The sequence below is a fragment of the Mus caroli genome, unplaced genomic scaffold (assembly GCF_978045245.1).
Source record: "Mus caroli unplaced genomic scaffold, Mus_caroli_1 scaffold_1, whole genome shotgun sequence".
Lineage (NCBI taxonomy): Eukaryota > Metazoa > Chordata > Mammalia > Rodentia > Muridae > Mus > Mus caroli.
The window spans coordinates 9,043,345-9,063,700 of record NW_028227256.1 but is presented as its reverse complement, the minus strand read 5'-3'; the positions used below and the strand labels follow the sequence as shown (position 1 = coordinate 9,063,700).

The 20,356-nt window shown below is 38.7% G+C and overlaps 1 pseudogene; it reads right to left on the bottom strand.

The window, feature by feature from the left end:
* Positions 1-19,744, bottom strand: part of LOC110312210 (ADP/ATP translocase 2 pseudogene) — a 70,322-nt pseudogene extending 50,578 nt beyond the window's left edge.
* Between the last annotated feature and the right edge of the window lie 612 nt (positions 19,745-20,356).

Here is a 20,356-nt window from a genome sequence, read left to right as displayed (position 1 = left end):
ACAATGGAGTACTATGCAGTGGTTAAAAACAACGGCTTCACAGGGTGGTGGTGGCACACGCTTTTAATCCCAGCACTTGGGAGGCAGAGGCAGGTGGATTTCTGAGTTTGAGGCCAGCCTGGTCTACAGAATGAGTTCCAGGACAGCCAGGTCTATACAGAGAAACCCTGTCTTGGGAAACAAACAAACAACTTCATTCGTGGGCAAATGGATGGATCTAGAAAATATCATCCTGAGTGAGGTAATCCAGACACAAAAGAACACACATGGTATCACTAATAAGTGGATACAATACCTATGATACAACCTACAGACCATATTGAGAGTAGAAGGAAGGAAGACCATGAGGTAAATGCTTTAAAGCTGCATTGAGGGGGAAACTGGACAATTGTGGGAGGTGGAATAAGAGTGGGGCCCAGGAGGGAGAAAGAAAGAGGAGGAAATACTGTTGACAGTATCAGAAACTGTAGGAGATTTGAGAGATATACAGAGGGTCAGGAAATTAGACTTTAGCTGTAATGAGCAGAGAAGTGAGAGATAGAACCTGTGAAGACCACCTCCAGTGGATGGGCACGGCCCCTGGTCATGGAATGGGGCCACCCACCTGTCTCAAAGTTTTTTTTAACCCAGAAATGTTCCTGTACAAAGAAAGAACAGGGACAAAAATTAGAACAGAGACAGAAGGAAGGAGAAACCACTGATGGCCCCACCTGGGGACACATCTTATCTGCAGATACCAAACCCAACACTGTTGCTGTGGTAAAGAGGCACTCGTGGACAGGAACCATGTATGACAGTTCCTGGGGAGGTCCGGCCAGCAACTGACCAATGCAGATGTGGATGCTTGGAGCCAACCATAAGACTGAACTCAAGGAACCTGTTGAGGGTGCTGGCAGAAAAACTGGAATTGCAGAGGGGTATTGCAACCCCATTAGAACAACAACATGGGCTGGCCTGACCACCCAGTTCTCCCAAAGTCTAGACCACTAAACAAGGAGTGTATCTAGAGGATCCATGGCTCCAGATACATATGTAGCAGAGGATGGCCTTGCCCAACAGCAACAGGACAGGAGGACTTTGGTCCCAGGGAGGTTGGATGCCCTAGAGTAGGGAGATGCTGGAGTGGTGGGGCATGAGTGTTTGGGTGGGTGAGGGAGCACTCTCATATAGGCAAAAGGGAGTGGGGAGGGCAGATGTGGGATGGGGTGATAACCAGGAAGTGGGATATTATTTAAGATGTAAATGAATGGAATGATTAATTTTAAAAAATCTTCAAAGCCTTGTATAACATATAAAGGTACTTTTAAGAAAAAAAAAACACAGAGGTGAATTGAGGAATGCTACAAATGCAGATAGAAAAAACAAGTTCAAATATTTTCAGGTAGATGTGTTGAGCCTGAAAATATATGCTACTTATACAAAATAATGGACTTACTCATGACATTTTCATACATGTATATAATGTGATTTTATTACATTCACATATCAAATGCATCCCATAATCCACTCTTCCCTTAAATCCCTCCAGTCCCGTTATTACAGCTCCCTTCGAATTTCACATATATCTTTCTTACTAGATTACATATTAGTCAGGATTGAAAATATATTTAAATGGAATTTACTACATTGGTTTACATGATATAGTCTGAGTAATACAGCAATGTCTTATACTGGAGGCTAAAAACATAGTGGCAGCACAGTCCATGGAACTGGATGTCTAAGTGGTATCAAAGTTCTATAAAGTGCCTAAAATATGCCTGGAGAGCCACTGGTCTTCAGTAGGTTTGAAGCCCAAAGAAGCTGGGTTCTGATATCAGTTACAGAGTGAGGCAACAGCAACTCAGTAGATGCAATGTACATCCACTTGCCAGTGAGAGTGAAGGAAAAAGATGTGGTCTTCCTTTCATCTGGGTTGCCACTGAAAGATGTTCCTTAAATTTAGAGTGTGTCTTGCCACTTCAAATGACATGATAAAGAGAATTGTCAAACACTGCACCCGACAGTTTGACTTTTAATTTATTATAGAACGAATCAAGTTGATAACCAAGATGAACAATTATGTCACAAATATAAGAGAAAATGTAACATTTCTCCTCCCGAGTCTGGCTTATTGCTTAACATGATCCATATATTTTCCCACAAAGAAAGTTGTTTAATCATTCTTTATAACTGAATATTTCATAATACATATGCATATCTGTAATTTTTAACCTAATTCTCATTGACTCAAAGACTTATCTGTGGCATATGCCATCATCATAAACATGGGATTACACATGCACCTGTCTATATTGAATGCAATCTCTGATTCTTTTTTATATACCCAAGACGATTTAGCATTATTATGCTTTCATATTGTTAGATTGGGGGAGAATCATAATGACTTTTCCAGTAGCTGCACTGGCTTACATTTCCAACAACAACATTTATGTTCCTTTCCCTACTTGTAATTTGTTATTTTTTATTTGTGTGTTTTCTTGATTATAGTAATTATGAGAGGTTTCTATGGACTATAAAAGAAGTTCTATATTTTCTTAACTATTCTTTGAAGAATGTTATTGGAATTTTGATGATATCTGCATCATGTCTGTAGATTGCTTTCTATAGCATGGCCATTTTCTCAACAGGACTCATGGCTGTGCATCTTTGGTGCTAGGATCACAGTCACTCTGGTCCTCTTCCAGGGCAGTATTTGCTCTGAATCTCAGAACCATCTCTCTAGTCTGTTAATTTTATTTTCCACCACTTAAGTTTGTGGTACTTTACTATGGCAGCTATGGGAGAATAAAACAAATAAAGATAGGTAACAGAAAAAATAAGGAAACAAAATCTGTAATTCAGAATATACATAAACAAATACACATGTATGTATGTATATATGTATGTATGCATGTATGTATGTATGTATGTATGTATGTATAATAACTGTAACTGTGGAGGATGTCAACTCTGGTTTACATGTATTAAAGTTTTCTATGCCACAGTGGTTCATTGAGTTAATGCTACACATACCACCAAGACAAAGCTTAAGAACTTTCTGTGGCCACAATAGAGGAATGTAACATTGATTAATTTTGCTCTTTGACAATTTCATACGTGGATGAGATATGTTATAATTATCCCTCACACTCTTGTCTCCTTCTATCCCTGTCAACCCTCTCCCAATACCAATCATTTTCTCAGATTCATTACTTTTAGATTTTAGGACCCACTTAGAACATGACCATGAAAGTATATTTTCATTTTCTATCCAATAAATAAAACTCGGTATGGCTCACCTCAAAAGGAAAATGAGTATTCACCACTAAACATTGGCAACTTCTCTTGGAAAAGTTGCCAAAGCCAGGGAGAATGAGCCTCCATGGTTCTGGAAGGACATAAACTCTGCCCCAGCTTCTTCTGCTGCCTGCACAAGCTTCCTAGAGACCAGAGGTAACATGTCTCTTATATTGAAGAAGATTCCACCAGTGAATGATGGTCAAAATGGTGAAGTATCAGAATTTATGAACCCTCTCCTATTATATTTTGTTTCTTAGATTGAAAATGAAGATAATACAAGAGTTCAGAAGATGCATGCATGTGAATACTTTGGTGACTTTTTACAGTTCCGGTGGGATTCATCCGGAACACTAAAAGAAAACCACAAATCATTGAGAGAAAAAATGGTTGATTTGAAACATTTAGGCTTTAGTAGGAACAAATCCTTGGCTTAAGAAAATAGACATTTCCAACTTCTTGTGATAGAGATTAAGATCTCTGAGCTGTCAGTGACAAATAATGTGAGAAAATGACCTGTAAGTGTGTCAAAGTGAGGTTAAGCAGGGTTCGCAGGTTTGCTGTAGTTTGCACTGAAAGATCATAGACCCTCATCATTCTACATTATGAGGAGAACATAATAGCACGATTTATTCTTTGCAGTAGAAATAAACGGATGTAATTGTTATCTTGTGCCGGGTGCCTGTACCTGGGAACCCATGAGCATAAACAGTGGCTACTGGAACTGTAGATAATGGCCCTTTGTCTTCCAGAACCCAAAAGATTTCAGTTCACCCGATTCTTTTTTCTAGATCTTTGTTCCTTGACTTAAATTCATGATCTCATTAAATTTCCCTTCTTTGCTTTTACTTACCTTATAGAAGCTAAATCTCTCTGTGATTCATGCATCTTGAAATGAATATATCTTGCCAACAATAATCCACCTCATGAAAATCTCACTCTGACCCGTGATTGATAACTGTGTTTTACTTCTTCTAAAATGATGAGAGGTTTTTAATAATCCAGAAATTTGGTTCATCTTATTTTGTTTTTATTACCATTGGAACAAAAACATTGTTCTTTTCAATTTTACTAATAGACTAGAGCATGCACTCCAAGGACCCTCTGCATTTACTATTCAGTAGTACTATAAAATTTTGAGCATCATTTTTAGCTGGGGTTAGGATTAGGACTGAAACCATGACTTCACATACTAGGTTAGCTCTCTACCATTGAACCACTTCTTTAGCCAATAGGCTATATATATTTTTTTTAAAAAAAAGCTAGAACTCTGAAATGTAGTCATGGAATCAGGTATGTCCTGCGGAATCGTGAATTGTAGTTTGGAAGGAGGGAGGGAGGGAAGGAGGGAGGGAGGGAAGGAGCGAGGGAGGGAGGGAGGGAGGGAGGGAGAGAGGGAGGGAGGGAGAGAGAGAGAGAGAGAGAGAGAGAGAGAGAGAGAGAGAGAGAGAGAGAGAGAGAGAGAGAGAATACATATAAAACTCTTGAATAAGAGGTGGTGGCGCATGCCTTTAATCCCATCACTCGGGAGGCAGAGGCAGGCGGATTTCTGAGTTCGAGGTCAGCCTGGTCTACAGAGTGAGTTCCAGGACACCCAGAGCTACACAGAGAAACCCTGTCTCAAAAAACAAAACAACAAAAACAAAAAACAAACAAAACAAAACAAAACAAAAAAAGAGACATGAAGGGCTGATACATGGAACCAGTTCAACATTGCTAAATTTCGAATAACAAGTTCACATTTTTCCTATAGTAGATTTTTTTCAGTTTGTGGTTAGTTGATTTAAAAAATAAGAAAGAGATTTCTTCCTCATCAATGCCTTGTCTAAGGCTGGAAGAGTTGATCACAGTATTTTAAAAAGTTTCAAGGAATTTTGTTCAGCTATATAGCAGCCTGAAAGGAAATCCTAGGAGACTTAGTCACTTAGAGCCCTTCACAGAACAAGTCACCCAATCCTTCCTCATTCTTTAAATTGGAGAAGAGTGGCAGAGGCCATTCAATGCTTTTTATTTTTATAAATAAGCAGTTCTTTTGTATTTGGTTAAAGGCATAAACCAGATAGCTGGCAAATAATATCCCCATATCAGGTAGCAAGGTGCACTGGGTTCACAAAGGAAGAACAATTAGCCTTTATCAGAAAGGAACAGGTTGCCACTGCAGCTTAAGCTGCCTGAAAAGGCTCATGGATCAGAGGGATTAGTTCAATCAATGTTTAGGTCTGTGGTTGTCATAAAAGCACCTGGTAATGTATAGCATTGCTTAAAATGTTGTGAACTTCTTGGTGGCTAGTGTGTATGTGTGTGTGTGTGTGTGTGTGTGTGTGCTGTGGCCCACCCACAAAAAGCTTCTCCTGATGCTAAGCTAAGCAGGTGCCTCCTAGGTCAAGCTTGGCCTGACTTTAGTATAAACCCATTTATCTTTAAATAGGCCCCAAGTTTTATTCTGTTTTGTTTTTTCGAGACAGGGTTTCTCTGTGCAGCCCTTGCTGTCCTGGAACTCACTCTGTAGACCAGGCTGGCCTCGAACTCAGAAATCTGCCTGCCTCTGCCTCCCAAGTGCTGAGATTAAAGGCGTTCGACACCACGCCCAGCTCCAAGTTTTATTCTTACATGAAGAGATGTATGTGAAGAATAGATGGGGTTGGGGAGAGGACAACACAGAGCTGCTCCTAACATGAGTATCTTGTGCCTATTTTCCCAGACAGTGCTTGCCCAGGCATCTCATTGCTTAGATTTATTCTCTTTGTATTAATGTCAATGGGACCAGCAGCCAGATCTCTCCATGAAATGGAGTAGCCTTTCAGGGAATGCTGATTCCCATTTTGCCTTTGAACATAATGGATCACTTGTTCTGTTTTCTTCCTAGGTTTTTCCAAGTATGATGAACTATGAATCCTCTCTTGAGGCTTTGGCCAAAGCATGCATTTAAACATTCACTTCGACTGTCTACAAAGTAATGATCAATCTACTTCCAAGCCTGCCAAGAATGCATATTCTTTAATAATAATGTTCAGCCTAGGACTATATGGAAAAGATTATGTAGGGTGACATAGCCTTTTATCTTTTGTCTTTGTTTGAGATACTTTAAATGTGCCTTGGGATCAATAAACAGCACAGATCTTCAACTGGTCCTTACTCTCTAATTAAAGTATCATCTGGAGGATGCCTTGTTACATAAAATAGAGTTTTCACTCATTTATCATTTCCAGGATGGTCACTGCAGCATGAAAAAATCCCCCCTTTGCCTTCCTGCTCAATTAATCACAATTACTTTCATTAGTGAGCAAGATTATCTGGAAGGATACTTGACACCAATGAGTTTCTTTGGCGTTCATTGTTATTTTTATTAGAATACTACCTCTTGGTCTGTCCCTGCAGCTAAAAATGAGACTGATGCCTTCTCCTCTGTCTCACTTACTTTCTAGAAGACAACAGTGATGCAGATCTATATTTCTGAGGTCAGCCTCGTTTGCCTTCATAGCACCAGCAATATAAAGGAGCATTGTGTTATTGTCATTAATTCAAGGAGTCACAGTTTTACACTTATTTTTATGGAATTAAGGTAGAATAGAGATACAATATGGTTACTATATTTCTATCATTTATTTTGATACCCAGCATGACAGTTATTCAAATGTAGATTTAAAACATACAAGTCAAGCATGATCATGCAGAGGTCTAATCCTTGCACTTGGCATAAAGTTGAGAGTTTGAAGCCAAGCTTGGTTAAACACAATGTGATTAATCTCAAGACACAAAACAAAACAAACCAACAAAGGGGAGTAACTGGCAAAAAGGGGGAGGAGGAAAACTAAGAGAAGGAGAAAAAAATGGCATGTTTACACAGGGAGTGGTCTGAATGCAGATGCTTTAGGATATGGAGTTCATATCCTCTTTGATAGTGAACATAATCACATGTCACTGAAAGGCAACTATGTCCTAGAAGAGACAAGTTCTCTTCGTGGGTGCTGGGTAGAATGTAGACAATGAGAATACATTTTTTTTCCCTGAAGTTTAAATTCATAGCTCGCAAGTACATCTACGGCTGTATATTAAACTCACCTGGCAGCTCATAAAATACCTCAGCATCTAATATATGGAGATGGACCCTGTATCTGCTGGATTCTATGATCTCTAGAGGATAAGTACCATGGAACTGGTTTATCTTTACCAATAGCCTAAGGAACGTCTCATGGTTAAGGGAATCGTGGGTAGAGATTCCCACCCAAACAGCATTATACACTAAAACAGTGGTTTTCATCCTGTGGGTTGCAACCCTTTTGGCAGACCTCTAATTCTAATAAATATTTACATTATGAATCAAAACTAACAAAATTACAGTTATGAAGTTGCAACAAAAATCATCTTATGGTTGGGGGTCACCACAACATGAGGAACTATAGAGTCTCAGCATTGCAGTGGTATGAAGACTGGGAACTACTGCTTAAAAGCCAATTTCCAAAGTTCACCTAACTATTACAAGCATCTGGTGGTAGAGAGAGCAAAACCAGAAAGTTGGCGCCAACCACAGATTACTTGCCACACCATTGCATTTTAAGCTTAAAGCAGCCCTTGCAGGGAGGAGGAGTTACACAGGCTAAAAATGAAAATTACAATTTTAAGATGATACTTCAACATTTAAATAATTAGCTAATTATGACTAAATAAATAATAAGGTAAAAAAAATCTGTGAAACTTCATGTAGAGAAGAGTTAATCACTGAGGGTTTGAGCTGGAAACCAGTCACTTACTCTTTGTTTTTCTCATTGACAAGTAGGTAATTAGCAGTACCTCTCTATGGATGATGCACAGGTCAGCTGAGTCTGAAAACAAAAATAATGTTGTCCTTTCTCAAACAAGCACCATCTAACCATGTGAGCACCTGTTGCAGGGCTATGTCAAAATCAGCATACTTATTAGTAATGCTTTAAGGAAATTCCCAGTGAGGGTAAAGACAGACAAAGTCAGAAGAATCATGAGGTGCTGGGGAAAATGATGGAAAGAAGCCTTCAGAAGAGATGTTACAAAATTAGAAGCCTATAAACAGCTAGATAAATAGCTGGGTGAAGCAGCCATGATGGGCTATTCCTGCTCTGTAGCCTCTTCCTGGTTTTGAACATTCTGATTGAGAGTGGGGCCAGAGGTGAGAAGGACAGACCAATATATCAACAGATCCATGAGCAATGGCACTACTATTTTGCTTAAAATTTATTAGAGAATTTTGAAATACAAAACTCATTTCAGTTTTTAAAAAAACACTTGTATTTGATTTGAAACACATAGATCTATCTATCCCTAGATATATTAGATAGACAGATAGATAGATGATAGATAGGTAGGTAGGTAGGTAGATAGATAGATAGATAGATAGATAGATAGATAGATAGATAGATAGATAGATAATATTTTTTAGCATTTGTAATTTAGGGATTTTGATTTTTAATTTCTGTCCTGAAGTACTCACTCACCTTTGGAACATTTAAGACAGGAAAAGAAACTTGTAAAATGAAATAAATTAAGTGGTCATGCTGTAGACAATTTCAAATGTTCAGTTTATGTTTAAAGGTTGATTAATAACTATTCCATAAAATTTAGAAAATCTGAGTAAATTAGGTGATCATATCACTCCAAAACTTTTAATTTTCTTGAAAGTGGAGATAGATGAGAGAAGGCCATAAATATCAGCAAAATGGCTCTGGAAAACAGACAAGATGGTTTTCCAGACCAAAGCAGCAAGCATGTCTTGGTCTCCTATAATGACAGAATGAATTATGATTTCAAGGGGTCAATGAATGGCAGCAGCTGGGACACCAGAAGGATATAGGGTGAAGCTGGAACAAGGAAATTGAATAACAGCAGTTGAGTTAAACACCACCAATGTCTGCCCAGCACCCTGCAGACAAATCTACACCTCAAGAACCCTTTTGTTTTCTGGAATTTAAACAATTTCCTTTTAATTCCCAGGGAGTCCACATTCTTATTGCGGTATTAATATTATTTACATTCATTCCTTGCCTCCTGGAAGCTTAAGGTGATTTAGTAACTATAAGGTACCCAAAGTTAATAATCTGAAATGCCAACCATGATGACATGGCAACTCCACTGTTCTGAGCTCCTAAGGAAATCGGTATGCAAAAGGAATTAACTTCTTTTAACCTGGGACTGAAAAGCAGCTATGGAGGAAGGAAAAGGCTTATTGGTTCTTCATGATTCTGATTCTGGTAATGTCTATGGTCATATTCCCATGTGTATTGAGGCATTGTTTAGGAAGCTACCTTCATTTTAGAAGCTGTGTAACAGAACAACAATTCTATCAGTGAAAACAGATGTCATTTCTGCCTCTTTCCATGGGAAAATTGCTGGAGATAGTAATAAGGGTGGTACTAAAAGAAGAGAGAATCAGGGAGAAAGCAGTGCAAGAGTAAAAGTAGCTTTCAGTGAGGAAGTAGTACAGCACTCTGAGCAGCAGCCAGCTGCATTACAAATGCAACAAGATCAAGTGGATATTGGCAACCAGGGGCTCAGTGTAGGGAGGGTAAGTAGATAGAGCAAGGATGACTCTTCAAAATTTGAATTAACGGTTTCTTGTTTACTTGTTTGTTTGTTTTTGTTTTATTTATTTATTTATTGTTTCTTTGTTTGTTTGCTGAAGGTTATCAAACATCATGGGAAGATATTGTGGATAGCCCTGGGGTTAATTATATTTGATGTTAATTCCTTTGAACACCGAATGAGTCAGCACTCAGGTGATTTCCTGTAAACCTACTTCCCACCTTAATTTGTAAAATAATAGAGATCTGATGATTGGGCAGATAAAAGGGAAGGTGGATCTGAAGGTGGAGGAGAGAAGGAGAAAATATAAGAGGGAGAGGAGGACACAGAGGAGGAGGAAGAAGAAAAGTGGAGCAGAAACACATGGCCTGGAGAAACAGCAAGTTCTAAGATAGATAGATGTGGAAGATGGTAATATAAAGATAGATCTGTCCAATCTCGGCGCCTAGCATGTATCATATTAATTGAGTTGTGTTTTCATTCCCGGGGCATATTTGGGTTAGAGATTTACCGAGACAGGAACATTGTTGTGGAATTTGACTTGATGTCGAATATCAGATATGGAGACTAGGGAATTATCTCCATATAACTTAAGGGGGCCCTTGTTGAAAGCAGGAGACAGGGGCACAAGGAGGACAATACGAAGGCCCAAGGTTCAGAGCTATATAAAATAAGGTTCTTGAGGAGCCAAGGTTTGCTCAAAGAGAAACTCTGATAGTGGGTAGGAGACAGAAAGGACCAGGGTTTTGACTACTATCCTTCTTCAAGTGATGTGGTAAATCTCCAACCCAAATAAGCCCGTGCAAAGAAAGCACAACTTAATTTATATCAATACAAGTTGCACACCTAGATTGGCAGATCTACCACTACACTGCTCTATTCCTCATATAGGAGATCCCTTATCACTTGCAGATTTCTCCAGGACACGTGGTTCTGCTCCATTTTTCCCTCCTCCTCCTCCTCCTCCTCCTCCCCCCTCCTCCTCCATTGTCCTCTCTTCTCTCCTTTTCCTCCTTCTCCCTAACACTTTTCAGCTCTACGTTCCCTTCCACTGACCAATCACCAACTCTAGCCTTTATTTTACAAGTTAAAGTGGGGAGAAGGTTCACAAGAAGTCACCTGATTCACTCCTCGTCTTAGGCAGCTCCTCCTGGAAAAGTGGAACCAGCATTAAAATACAAACAGCATCAGGGCAATCTACAACAAAGTGGGGAGTGTGACCCATCACAGTTCTATGACTTTAGCTCTCCCCTGATGTTTTGTCCATTAGTGAACAAATGTTATTCAATTTTCCAGTAATTTGAATGGATGCACAAGGTAACCATAGTACCCCAATGTGTTCTGCCTCCTTTGCTTCCTCACCCCAGGCTCATGACTACCTTCTTCCCATGAAGCTTTTGCAGTTATCTATTATGCTCCAAAAGGCTAGAAGGCAGAAAATTTCCCTGGTATGTTATATAGGGATGGGAATTTTATCAAAAGACTGGCATCTTGCTTTAATATCATCATCTCACTGGTCTTATGGACGGTTCAAAAAATTAAGCTGAGACAAAACACAGTATAGAAGATATATAGAATTTATTACAAAAAAAAGGATTGGTAAAATCATTTTCCAACCTCTTGGTGGCCTTTTTGTCTTATTAACAGTATCTTTTGCCTTACAGAAGCTTTGCAATCTTATGAGGTCCCATTTCTCAATTCTTGATCTTATAGCACAAGCCGTTGCTGATCTGTTTAGGAATTTCCCCCCTGTGCCCATATCTTCGAGGCTTTTCCCTACTTTCTCCTCTATTAATTTCAGTGTCTCTGGTTTTATGTGGAGGTCTTTGAGCCACTTAGACTTGAGCTTTGTACAAGGAGATAGGAATGGATCAATTCGCATTCTTCTACATGATAACCACCAGTTGTGCCAGCACCATTTGTTGAAAATGCTGTCTTTCTTCCACTGGATGGTTTTAGCTCCTTGGTCAAAGATGAAGTGTGTGGATTTATTTCTGGGTCTTCAATTTTATTCCATTTATCTACATGTCTGTAGCTGTACCAGTACCATACAGTTTTTTATCAAAATTGCTCTGTAGTACAGCTTTAGGTCAGGCATGGTGATTCCACCAGAGGTTCTTTTATTGTTGAGAATAGTTTCTGCTATCCTAGGTTTTTTCTTATTCCAGATGAATTTGCAAATTGCTCTTTCTATCTCAGTGAAGAACTGAGTTGGAATTTTGATGGAGATTTCATTGAATATGTGGATTGCTTTCGGCAGGATAGCCATTTTGACTATATTAATCCTGCCTATCCATGAGCATGGGAGATCTTTCCATCTTCTGAGATCTTCCTTGATTTCTTTCTTCAGAGACTTGAAGTTGTTAGCATACAGATCTTTCACTTCCTTAGTTAGGATCACGCCAAGGTATTTTATATTATTTGGAACTATTGTGAAGGGTGTTGTTTTTCTAATTTCTTTCTCAGCCCGTCCATCTTTTGTGTAGAGAAAGGCCATTGATTTGTGCTCCCAAGAGGTAAGGGTGGACGAAGGCCAAGGGTACCATTGTGCTGATCTACATTTTAGGTGGGCCTTTGCTGTATATAAAGTCTATAGAATGTGAAGCTCTCCCCATTTGGACTGACCCCCCCCCCCTGAGAAGGGAACATGTGTAAATCCTTGCTCTTTGTCTGAAAGTGTATTACTCTATATAAGAGTTAGTATAAGATGTGGGGCTTTGTACTGGCTAGTTTCATATCAACTTGACACAAATTAGAGGAGAGAAGCCTAGTTGAGAAAATGTCTCCATAAAATCTAGTTGTAAGCCTTTTTCTTAATTAGTAATCAGTGTGTGTGTGTGTGTGTGTGTGTGTGTGTGTGTGTGTGTGTTGAGGGGGAAGCCCACTGTGGGTAATGCCATCCCTAGGCTGGAGGTCCTGGGTTCCATAAGAAAGCAGTCTGAGCAAGCTATGGAGGAGCAAGCCAGAAAGCAGCACAGTCAACTCCTGCCTCCAGGTTCCTGCCCTACTTGAATTCCTGATCTGACTTCCTGTGATGATGAAATGAAATATGAAAACATAAGCCAAATAAACCCTTTCCTTGGCAACTTGCTTTTTTGTCATGGTGTGTCTCATGGTGTTTCCTCAAAGCAAAAGAAACTCTAAGATAGGCTGTTAGAACAAAGATAACATAATTATTATTAATTATCTTCTCAGCAGTTTGGAATGTCATACTTTCCAAACTTTAAGAGTCACACTCCTCTGCCTAGTGATTGGAATTCTTCAGTTCCAGACCTTGGTTTAATGGGCTGTTGATTATAAAGTAAGTGTGCAGTCTCTGGTGCCCTAAGTTTCTGATATCTAACAAACTACCGAAAGAGAAGTCATGACAAATTTGCCTTGGCCATGGTAATAAATCTTACTGTAATCTAAGCTGCCATTCTCTCAATCCCAAAGGAGTCTTGTGATTATGACTTAAATTATTCAGAATGAGTAGTATGTATGCCACTTCTCAAAATGAAAACTGACTGGAGAAGCTTTGATGAACATGTCTTTAGTTCTTCTTCCCCATCCTCACCCCCCACCCCCACCCCATAAAGGGCAGAACTCACATCCTTATAGTCTTTGACAGCTCAGGGTGAGAATCCAAAAGGGAGCTGGACTTAATTTTACAAAGAGAATATGCAGTAACTCCCCAGCCAGCTCCAGCAATATACATCTCTCCTGGGCAAGTTTTCTACCATCTTCACTTACAGAAAATCACTTGCTGCAGACAGAGATCTAAGAAATACTTCGAAAACTAAAGGATCTTTTGGAATATAGAGCTGTTTGATGATTTTTCAAACCATAATTTACTTTTTTATGCTAAATGAGGGAGCAGAAGAGACCATTCACTACATGTATGCATTCATGTATATTCGTCATATTATTATATATTATTACTTCATGCTTTAAGCTTTATCTAGGAAAAGAGTAGAGATTTATTTTTGTTTTTTTTTTTAAATTTATTTATTTATTATATGTAAGTACACTGTAGCTGTCTTCAGACACTTCAGAAGAGGGCACAAGATCTCGTTATGGATGGTTGTGAGCCACCATGTGGTTGCTGGGAGTTGAACTCTGGACCTTTGGAAGAGCAGTCGGGTGTTCTTACCCACTGAGCCATCTCACCAGCCCGAGATTTATTTTGAAAAGCAATTTTCTCACTGCTAATGTTCTTCCATTTTATATGAACACTATCAGTGATAGAAATGTTTCATCTGAAAGAGTAACTTGAAAAAATTCAGATCCTTTGAAAAAGATTGTCCTCAAAATAAAATCTTGAGGTTTTATATTGCATTTAAAAACATTGCCTTTTGTCTCATATACCTTTGATGTTTTTCAGTTGATGATTAAATCTTCATGTCTTTGGTTTCCTGGTTATAAAAAAGCATGGAAACAAATGCAACACTGCCACAGGGGTGTGATGCAAGCGGGAATCATATAAAATGTGGTTTGGATGTAATTTAGCTTGAAATTGTACCACCTAGGTAAGTAAGGTGTCTCTGTTATTATGAAATTTTTGTACTTGCAAACTTCTGGAAAACAAACAAACAAAACTTTCATTTGTGGAGTTGAGCATGTTAACAGGAAGCAAGCTTTCAGTCACTTAGAAAGGCACTTTTCTTCCTCTGACACAAATTTTGCTTTTGTGATTTGATTGACAGCCGTCCCACTGTCTATAAACAATCCACCATTACCCCAAATTACCATTCAGTCCCTGCATCCAACATTTAAACATTGAGTGGTTTTGCGTTCAATAAAATTCCTTTTCATTCCTTCCTAGGTTGCCATGTCTCTTCAAACAGAGACAGAAAAGCTCCGGTCTGTGTCAGACAGATTTTAATTTTCAGTCCCCATCCATTTGCAGGGGACTAGACACAGGCAAACAGACTCTCCCCCAAAGCCTAGCAACCTGCAGTTTAAACAGTCAATGCATAAGAGTCCTGGGATGGGGGCCTGGACCTGTTCACACATGAATAAAGAAGATTAAGATTTCCTTTCAAAGACCTGAAGCCTTTTTGACAGCCAGTGTCAACAGCACTGTCTGCCTTCAATGTGAACCAGTCTTCTAGCACAGATTCCCACAGGGAGGTCCTGCCGATTAGCATGCATCACACCACTGTTCCTTGTCGGTATTTAATGGAAGAATAAGGGGGTAAAGTTTTGCAAACTCTTACTTAGGCACAAAGAAAGGATAACTTACAGGAATTGTTGAAAGAAAATACCAGTGAACATGAACACCTACAGTGAGCATTTAAAAAGTGAAGAGCCCAGAAGGGAAAGGAAGAATAGTTGGGATTTCTATTATCTAATTGCAGAGAAGTTAACAAAAGCTTTGTAGTCAAAGAGGTGTTTTGAAATTCCCTCAAAAAATTAGCTTTACTCCAAGAAGGGGGAAAAATATCGTCTAACTTTTCTTTTCAAGTAAGGGTACAAGACTGCTTCAGAAATAAGAATTTATTATCAACATACTTATAAATAAATAACCATCCTTATAATTAGGGGAACACTTTCAAAAGGAAGACTTAATTTTTTTCTTAATATTTACTAATGAAAAATTAAAGTAAGTCCTTTACACATAGGCGATTTGTAGCACTAAATGAATGGACTAGGGCTTTATTACATAGTGAGTTTCATAACAAATTTGTGTCCTTAATAAAAACCGCAAAGGGGGAAATAGTGTCCTGTCTATGAATGGCAGCCTCTCCAACTTGTCAGAGACAAGTTCTAACACTGGAACATGTTGGCGTATGGATCCTCTCTCCTTTGAAAGTGTATCCAATCATCCTATTAATTAATATGTGCCAAATTACTTGAGGATGAGTTGAAATACTTAAATTATACTTATTTACAAGATTATGGCTGTCTTTCATTATGTGACCAATGTTTACACAATTTGATGTCAACTGTTTATTTCTCAAGACCGGACAAGAATGTAAACCAAAACGTGCAATTGAATAGATGGCTGCCATGCTTCCATACCAATGAGACTCAGTGGCTTCAGCAGAACTGGAAAAAGGTTCTCATTGATCTACCTACCCTCCTTCATTGATTGAATACTTATTTTCAGAGTACCCTATGCCAGGAACTGGAATAAAGCCTGGACTACACCAAATTCAACTGAAATAGCCTGGAAAGTGCCAATTATATGTTACCTTTCCCTGCACAAATCATGCTTGTGCTGCATTTGACAATTTTAAATCAATGAGAGAATTTACACCACAGAAAATAGCAATGCAGCAAAATAGGGATAATTTGTTGTTGGTGGTAGGGTGTTGTTTTGGGGGTATTTATTTATTTGTTTGTTTGTTTGCAGTTGATTGACATATATTTGCTAATATCTCACTAGATAGACAAGGTGTTTCTTCTTTTTTTATACCTTGCACTCAGGTATACATTATCTAGATACTTTTGCAATGTATATCCAGAGATGGCTCTTTTGTGAAAAAAGGATAGGAAAAACTAAGAAGACTGTACCTCATAGATTTTTTTTCCTTCTGAGATTTGGGCAGAGTTAGTAGAATTCAAGAATATCTGTCATTTAGCCTTCAGAGAGATAAGAGGCCCAGAACAAAAATCAAATCTGTCTTGGACTTCTCATTGCTATGTTATGACCAAAGCTAAATTATCATGAGAAGAAAGGAAGGCTACCTTGGCTATCTGAAAAAGTTAAGCTGTGGTTCTACATACAGGCAATGTTTTCTGATCATTTGTGTACTTAACACACATACTGGCTGGCACTTAACTACCTCTTGATGGATGGCAGGACTGCCATGTGGTGGTTCTCAAAATTAAACACATCAGAACTACCTGGAGTCTTTCAAAACCACATGTAGAAAGTTCTCAGCCTCAAATACTTTGATTTAATAGTCTGGGATGGGGCCCAAGGACTTTGTGTTTCTATGTAGGTAGGTAACAATGATGCTATTGGTTAGCACAACACATCTAGAAAACCACTGCTCTAGGGTTGAATCAAATATCTCCACTCCAGTGCCTTCAGAACAATCAATGACCCATGATGCACCTGAGAGCATGGGCCATCTTATCCCTGAGTCATACGGGAATTTACCCATGGCTGTAAAAGCTCTCTGTATCTGGATAAGAGAGACTCAGAAATATTCAAACATTGTAAATTCACGAGTTCCTTCTTTATCATCATTTGGTCTTCATGGGGTAATGCTATTTTTGGTAATCCTTTGAACTTGACATCCACAGACAATTACCTCCAGCAAACAAATACTCTTATACAATATAACAATAGTGCTTCATACAGAATGTACTTTATAGTAGAAACAGTGAGCACAAGCCACGTGTCCTTGCATATGTGTCACTGATGACTGCCATGTAAAGTGGAAGCCATGAATTCATCAAGACTCTTTCTGCCAGCCTCTTGGAGCTGTTTTCAATGCCAGTTCAAAGCACAGAGACCCAACTCTAGCCATAGTTATTGAAACCTTGTTCATGTTTAAAATAAAAACTGGAATGAATACCTAGGAAACATTCATTCTACAAAATAATAAACCCATCTCTGTTACTGTTCTGTGAGTATTTTTCTCCTACCAAGACCTAACTGTTCCAGTCAGTCATCTCAGTGATCATAAGAGTGGATGTCAGGCAAGGGTAAGCTCATTTGGATGAGATGTAATTGACTGCTAACGTAGTCTAAAAGATCTCACTAAAGGTCCATTACCAGTGAGTAACAAAGCCAACATTATTGCCAATTCTTTGGGGATTTAAGATGTATTTATATTTAGAAATAATCTCCACCCTGGATATAAATACCCTTTGAGAGTTGATAGCTAATTGTGACATATGAGTTTAAAGGAAAATATAACCTATCTATGTATATGTATATATACATACATACACACACACACACACATACACACACACACACACATGCACAACCAGCTCATTTTTGTACATTTATAGATCTGTGCTCTAAAAAACCTGCCAAACAATAATGAAAATTTCTTTTTAGAATAGAGGCAAATACAGATTTGTGAAGGTAAATTGAAATTTATAAGGTCATATTACATCTGAAAAATTCTGATTAAAAAATTTGAATGTGTCTCAGATATTCTGGCAATATAGAAAGTAAACTAAAGGATAAAGAGAGGTAATTCTGCTAACCTTATATAAACAAAGTCAGGGAAGGGAAACTTGGAGTAAGACAGTCAACAATGACCACCAAAGAGCTTCCTTGTCACTAGATGGTGACAGCACCAATTCAAGCAATTACATCTATCTGGGAAGCAGATGCAACTTAGAGATGCTTGGAGTCAGAGCCCTGTGCGTGCCATTCTGGTTGTTTTACTGCATCTACATACTATCCACATAAAATACATAAGTATTTCACAGCCTTAGTTTTACTGAGATTCATTTTAATTTAGTTTAACTTGAGAAAATTAAAACAAGCAGCTATTTATGTTACAAGCATGCTGTATAGAATTTCATGAATGAATTTTTAATTAGGAACACATTTTTCATCCAATTCACATCATTTCACATGTTTTCCAAGTAGAAGTTAACTTCTACTCTAATTTACTGAAGAGAACATGTCTAGACACTGAAAGATTATAGGGAAACATAAAGATAAGTGGAGTAGATACACAAACACTCTGAAATGGACTCTATTCTCTCATATTTCAGCTATTTATAGGAACCGATTTTCAGACTAAAAGGAGGGATCTGGGAACAGCCTGGGACCTTCCCTGTGAAAACGTACTTTCTACCATAAATCAAAGCATTTTTCATTCATTTCAATAATTTGTTCCAGCTCACAAACCATATGTTCTGTTTCCACATTTCACACACCTTATAAAACATGCCCCTTCAGTGCAGTTCCTGAACGATCTCAGACTTGTTCTGGATGAAGTCGTAAAGTCAGAAATATGGAAAGTGCTTTGTTTCCTCTCAGAAGTGAGATACAGCTGAGCGGTCCACTTCTCACTGGAGAGATTGTGCCTTTCTCAGACAGCGTGGTGGTTCTTTCCGGACTATGGAACCTCCTTCTGTCAAGTCACATATCATTCCTCATCCTCAGTAAAGAAAGGAGATGGTTGTTCTCCAGAGAACTGGATCCACGGCTTTCATGAGTCTTGTATGCTGATTAAATTATAAAAGCTTATAATAAATGAATAATTCACAAAATATAAAAGTAGAACACATACAATGTATCACTTTCTAGTTGACTTTCTCATCAATGTTGCACAGATTGCAAGGCACAAATTACAGTGTTTCAAGTTGAAATACAACCCTTCTTTCCTAGTTCCCTGGTACCTGGTGATTCCTTTCTTTCATGATATTCATTCTTTTCCTTCTGGTTTTTAGGCATGCCACCACTTCTTTTCCTTCACCAGACACAAACTGAAGAAAGATTTTTTAATTTTGTGTGTGTGTTTTGTTTTTTTGTTTTTAACTGCAGCATGAGCCTAATCCCATCACTCAGCAGGATGAGGTAGAATTTCATACCAGTCTGGCTTACAAAGCAAGACCCGTTTCAAAAAAGTAAATAGAAGTTTCTTACCTTTACGTGTATATGGAACAGACAGATATCCCAGAATTCTTTCAGGGATTAGAATGGCCGGTTTTCTATCTCACATCCCTGCAGAGTCTGCATTGGAGTTCTTTAGAAGACCCTAAGGAGGGTCACATGAGAGTACTCACAACACTTACCTCACCTGCCTCGGTCCATCAATCTGTCAATTTCACTATGGCAGGTGGGTAGAGGACTCAGTGCTTTGAGCTTCAGAAATTCTACAGATCCCAGTGTTTCAGAGCCAGGCACCCTTGTGCCACCAGCCACCTGTTGAGAGACATCCTCAGCTGCCTCGATGCACACAGGGACACAAGGGTCCACACTGTGTTTATCTTCAATCATAGGAAAGGCCATTCACTCCTGTTAAACTTCTACTAATATCTATCAAAATCAATTCATTGCAAAAGAATTAATTTATCCAAATAAAAGGAACTCTTCAGGCAAACATCTTTGAATACCATTTAGAGACCAATAACTGAAAGGCCAGAGTTCAACTTTTAGCTTGAAAATCTTCCCACTTAATTATTATAAGTTTAAAAAACAGCAGACTGTTTTCCTCGGTGTGTCTGTTATCACCACCATGTCAAAGGTCACATGCTTCCTGAACCTCCACAAGACCATGCAGAAATGGCATTGTGTAGCTGTCAGCACCATGGACTCATGGAACCCCAAAATGGCTCCCACCAGTTGACCCCAAAATTCCCCTCTTCTCAGATTCCTACGTCTAAACACAAAACAGAAAATCTTTTGCTTGAATTAGCCCATGTGTGAATTTATAGGGTCACTTGGTTCAGATCCACAAAGATATGTGTAAGTCTGTTTGATAAAGTTTGATTAATTCCCAGTCAGCAGTCTGAACTCCTCATTTCAGAAGATGCTGGGCTGAGTAGATGTGACCTGAAGATTGTGGACTCTAGCCACTCATCTAGCCATAGGTAGGGGATGGCACTTCCACTGTATGCTGGA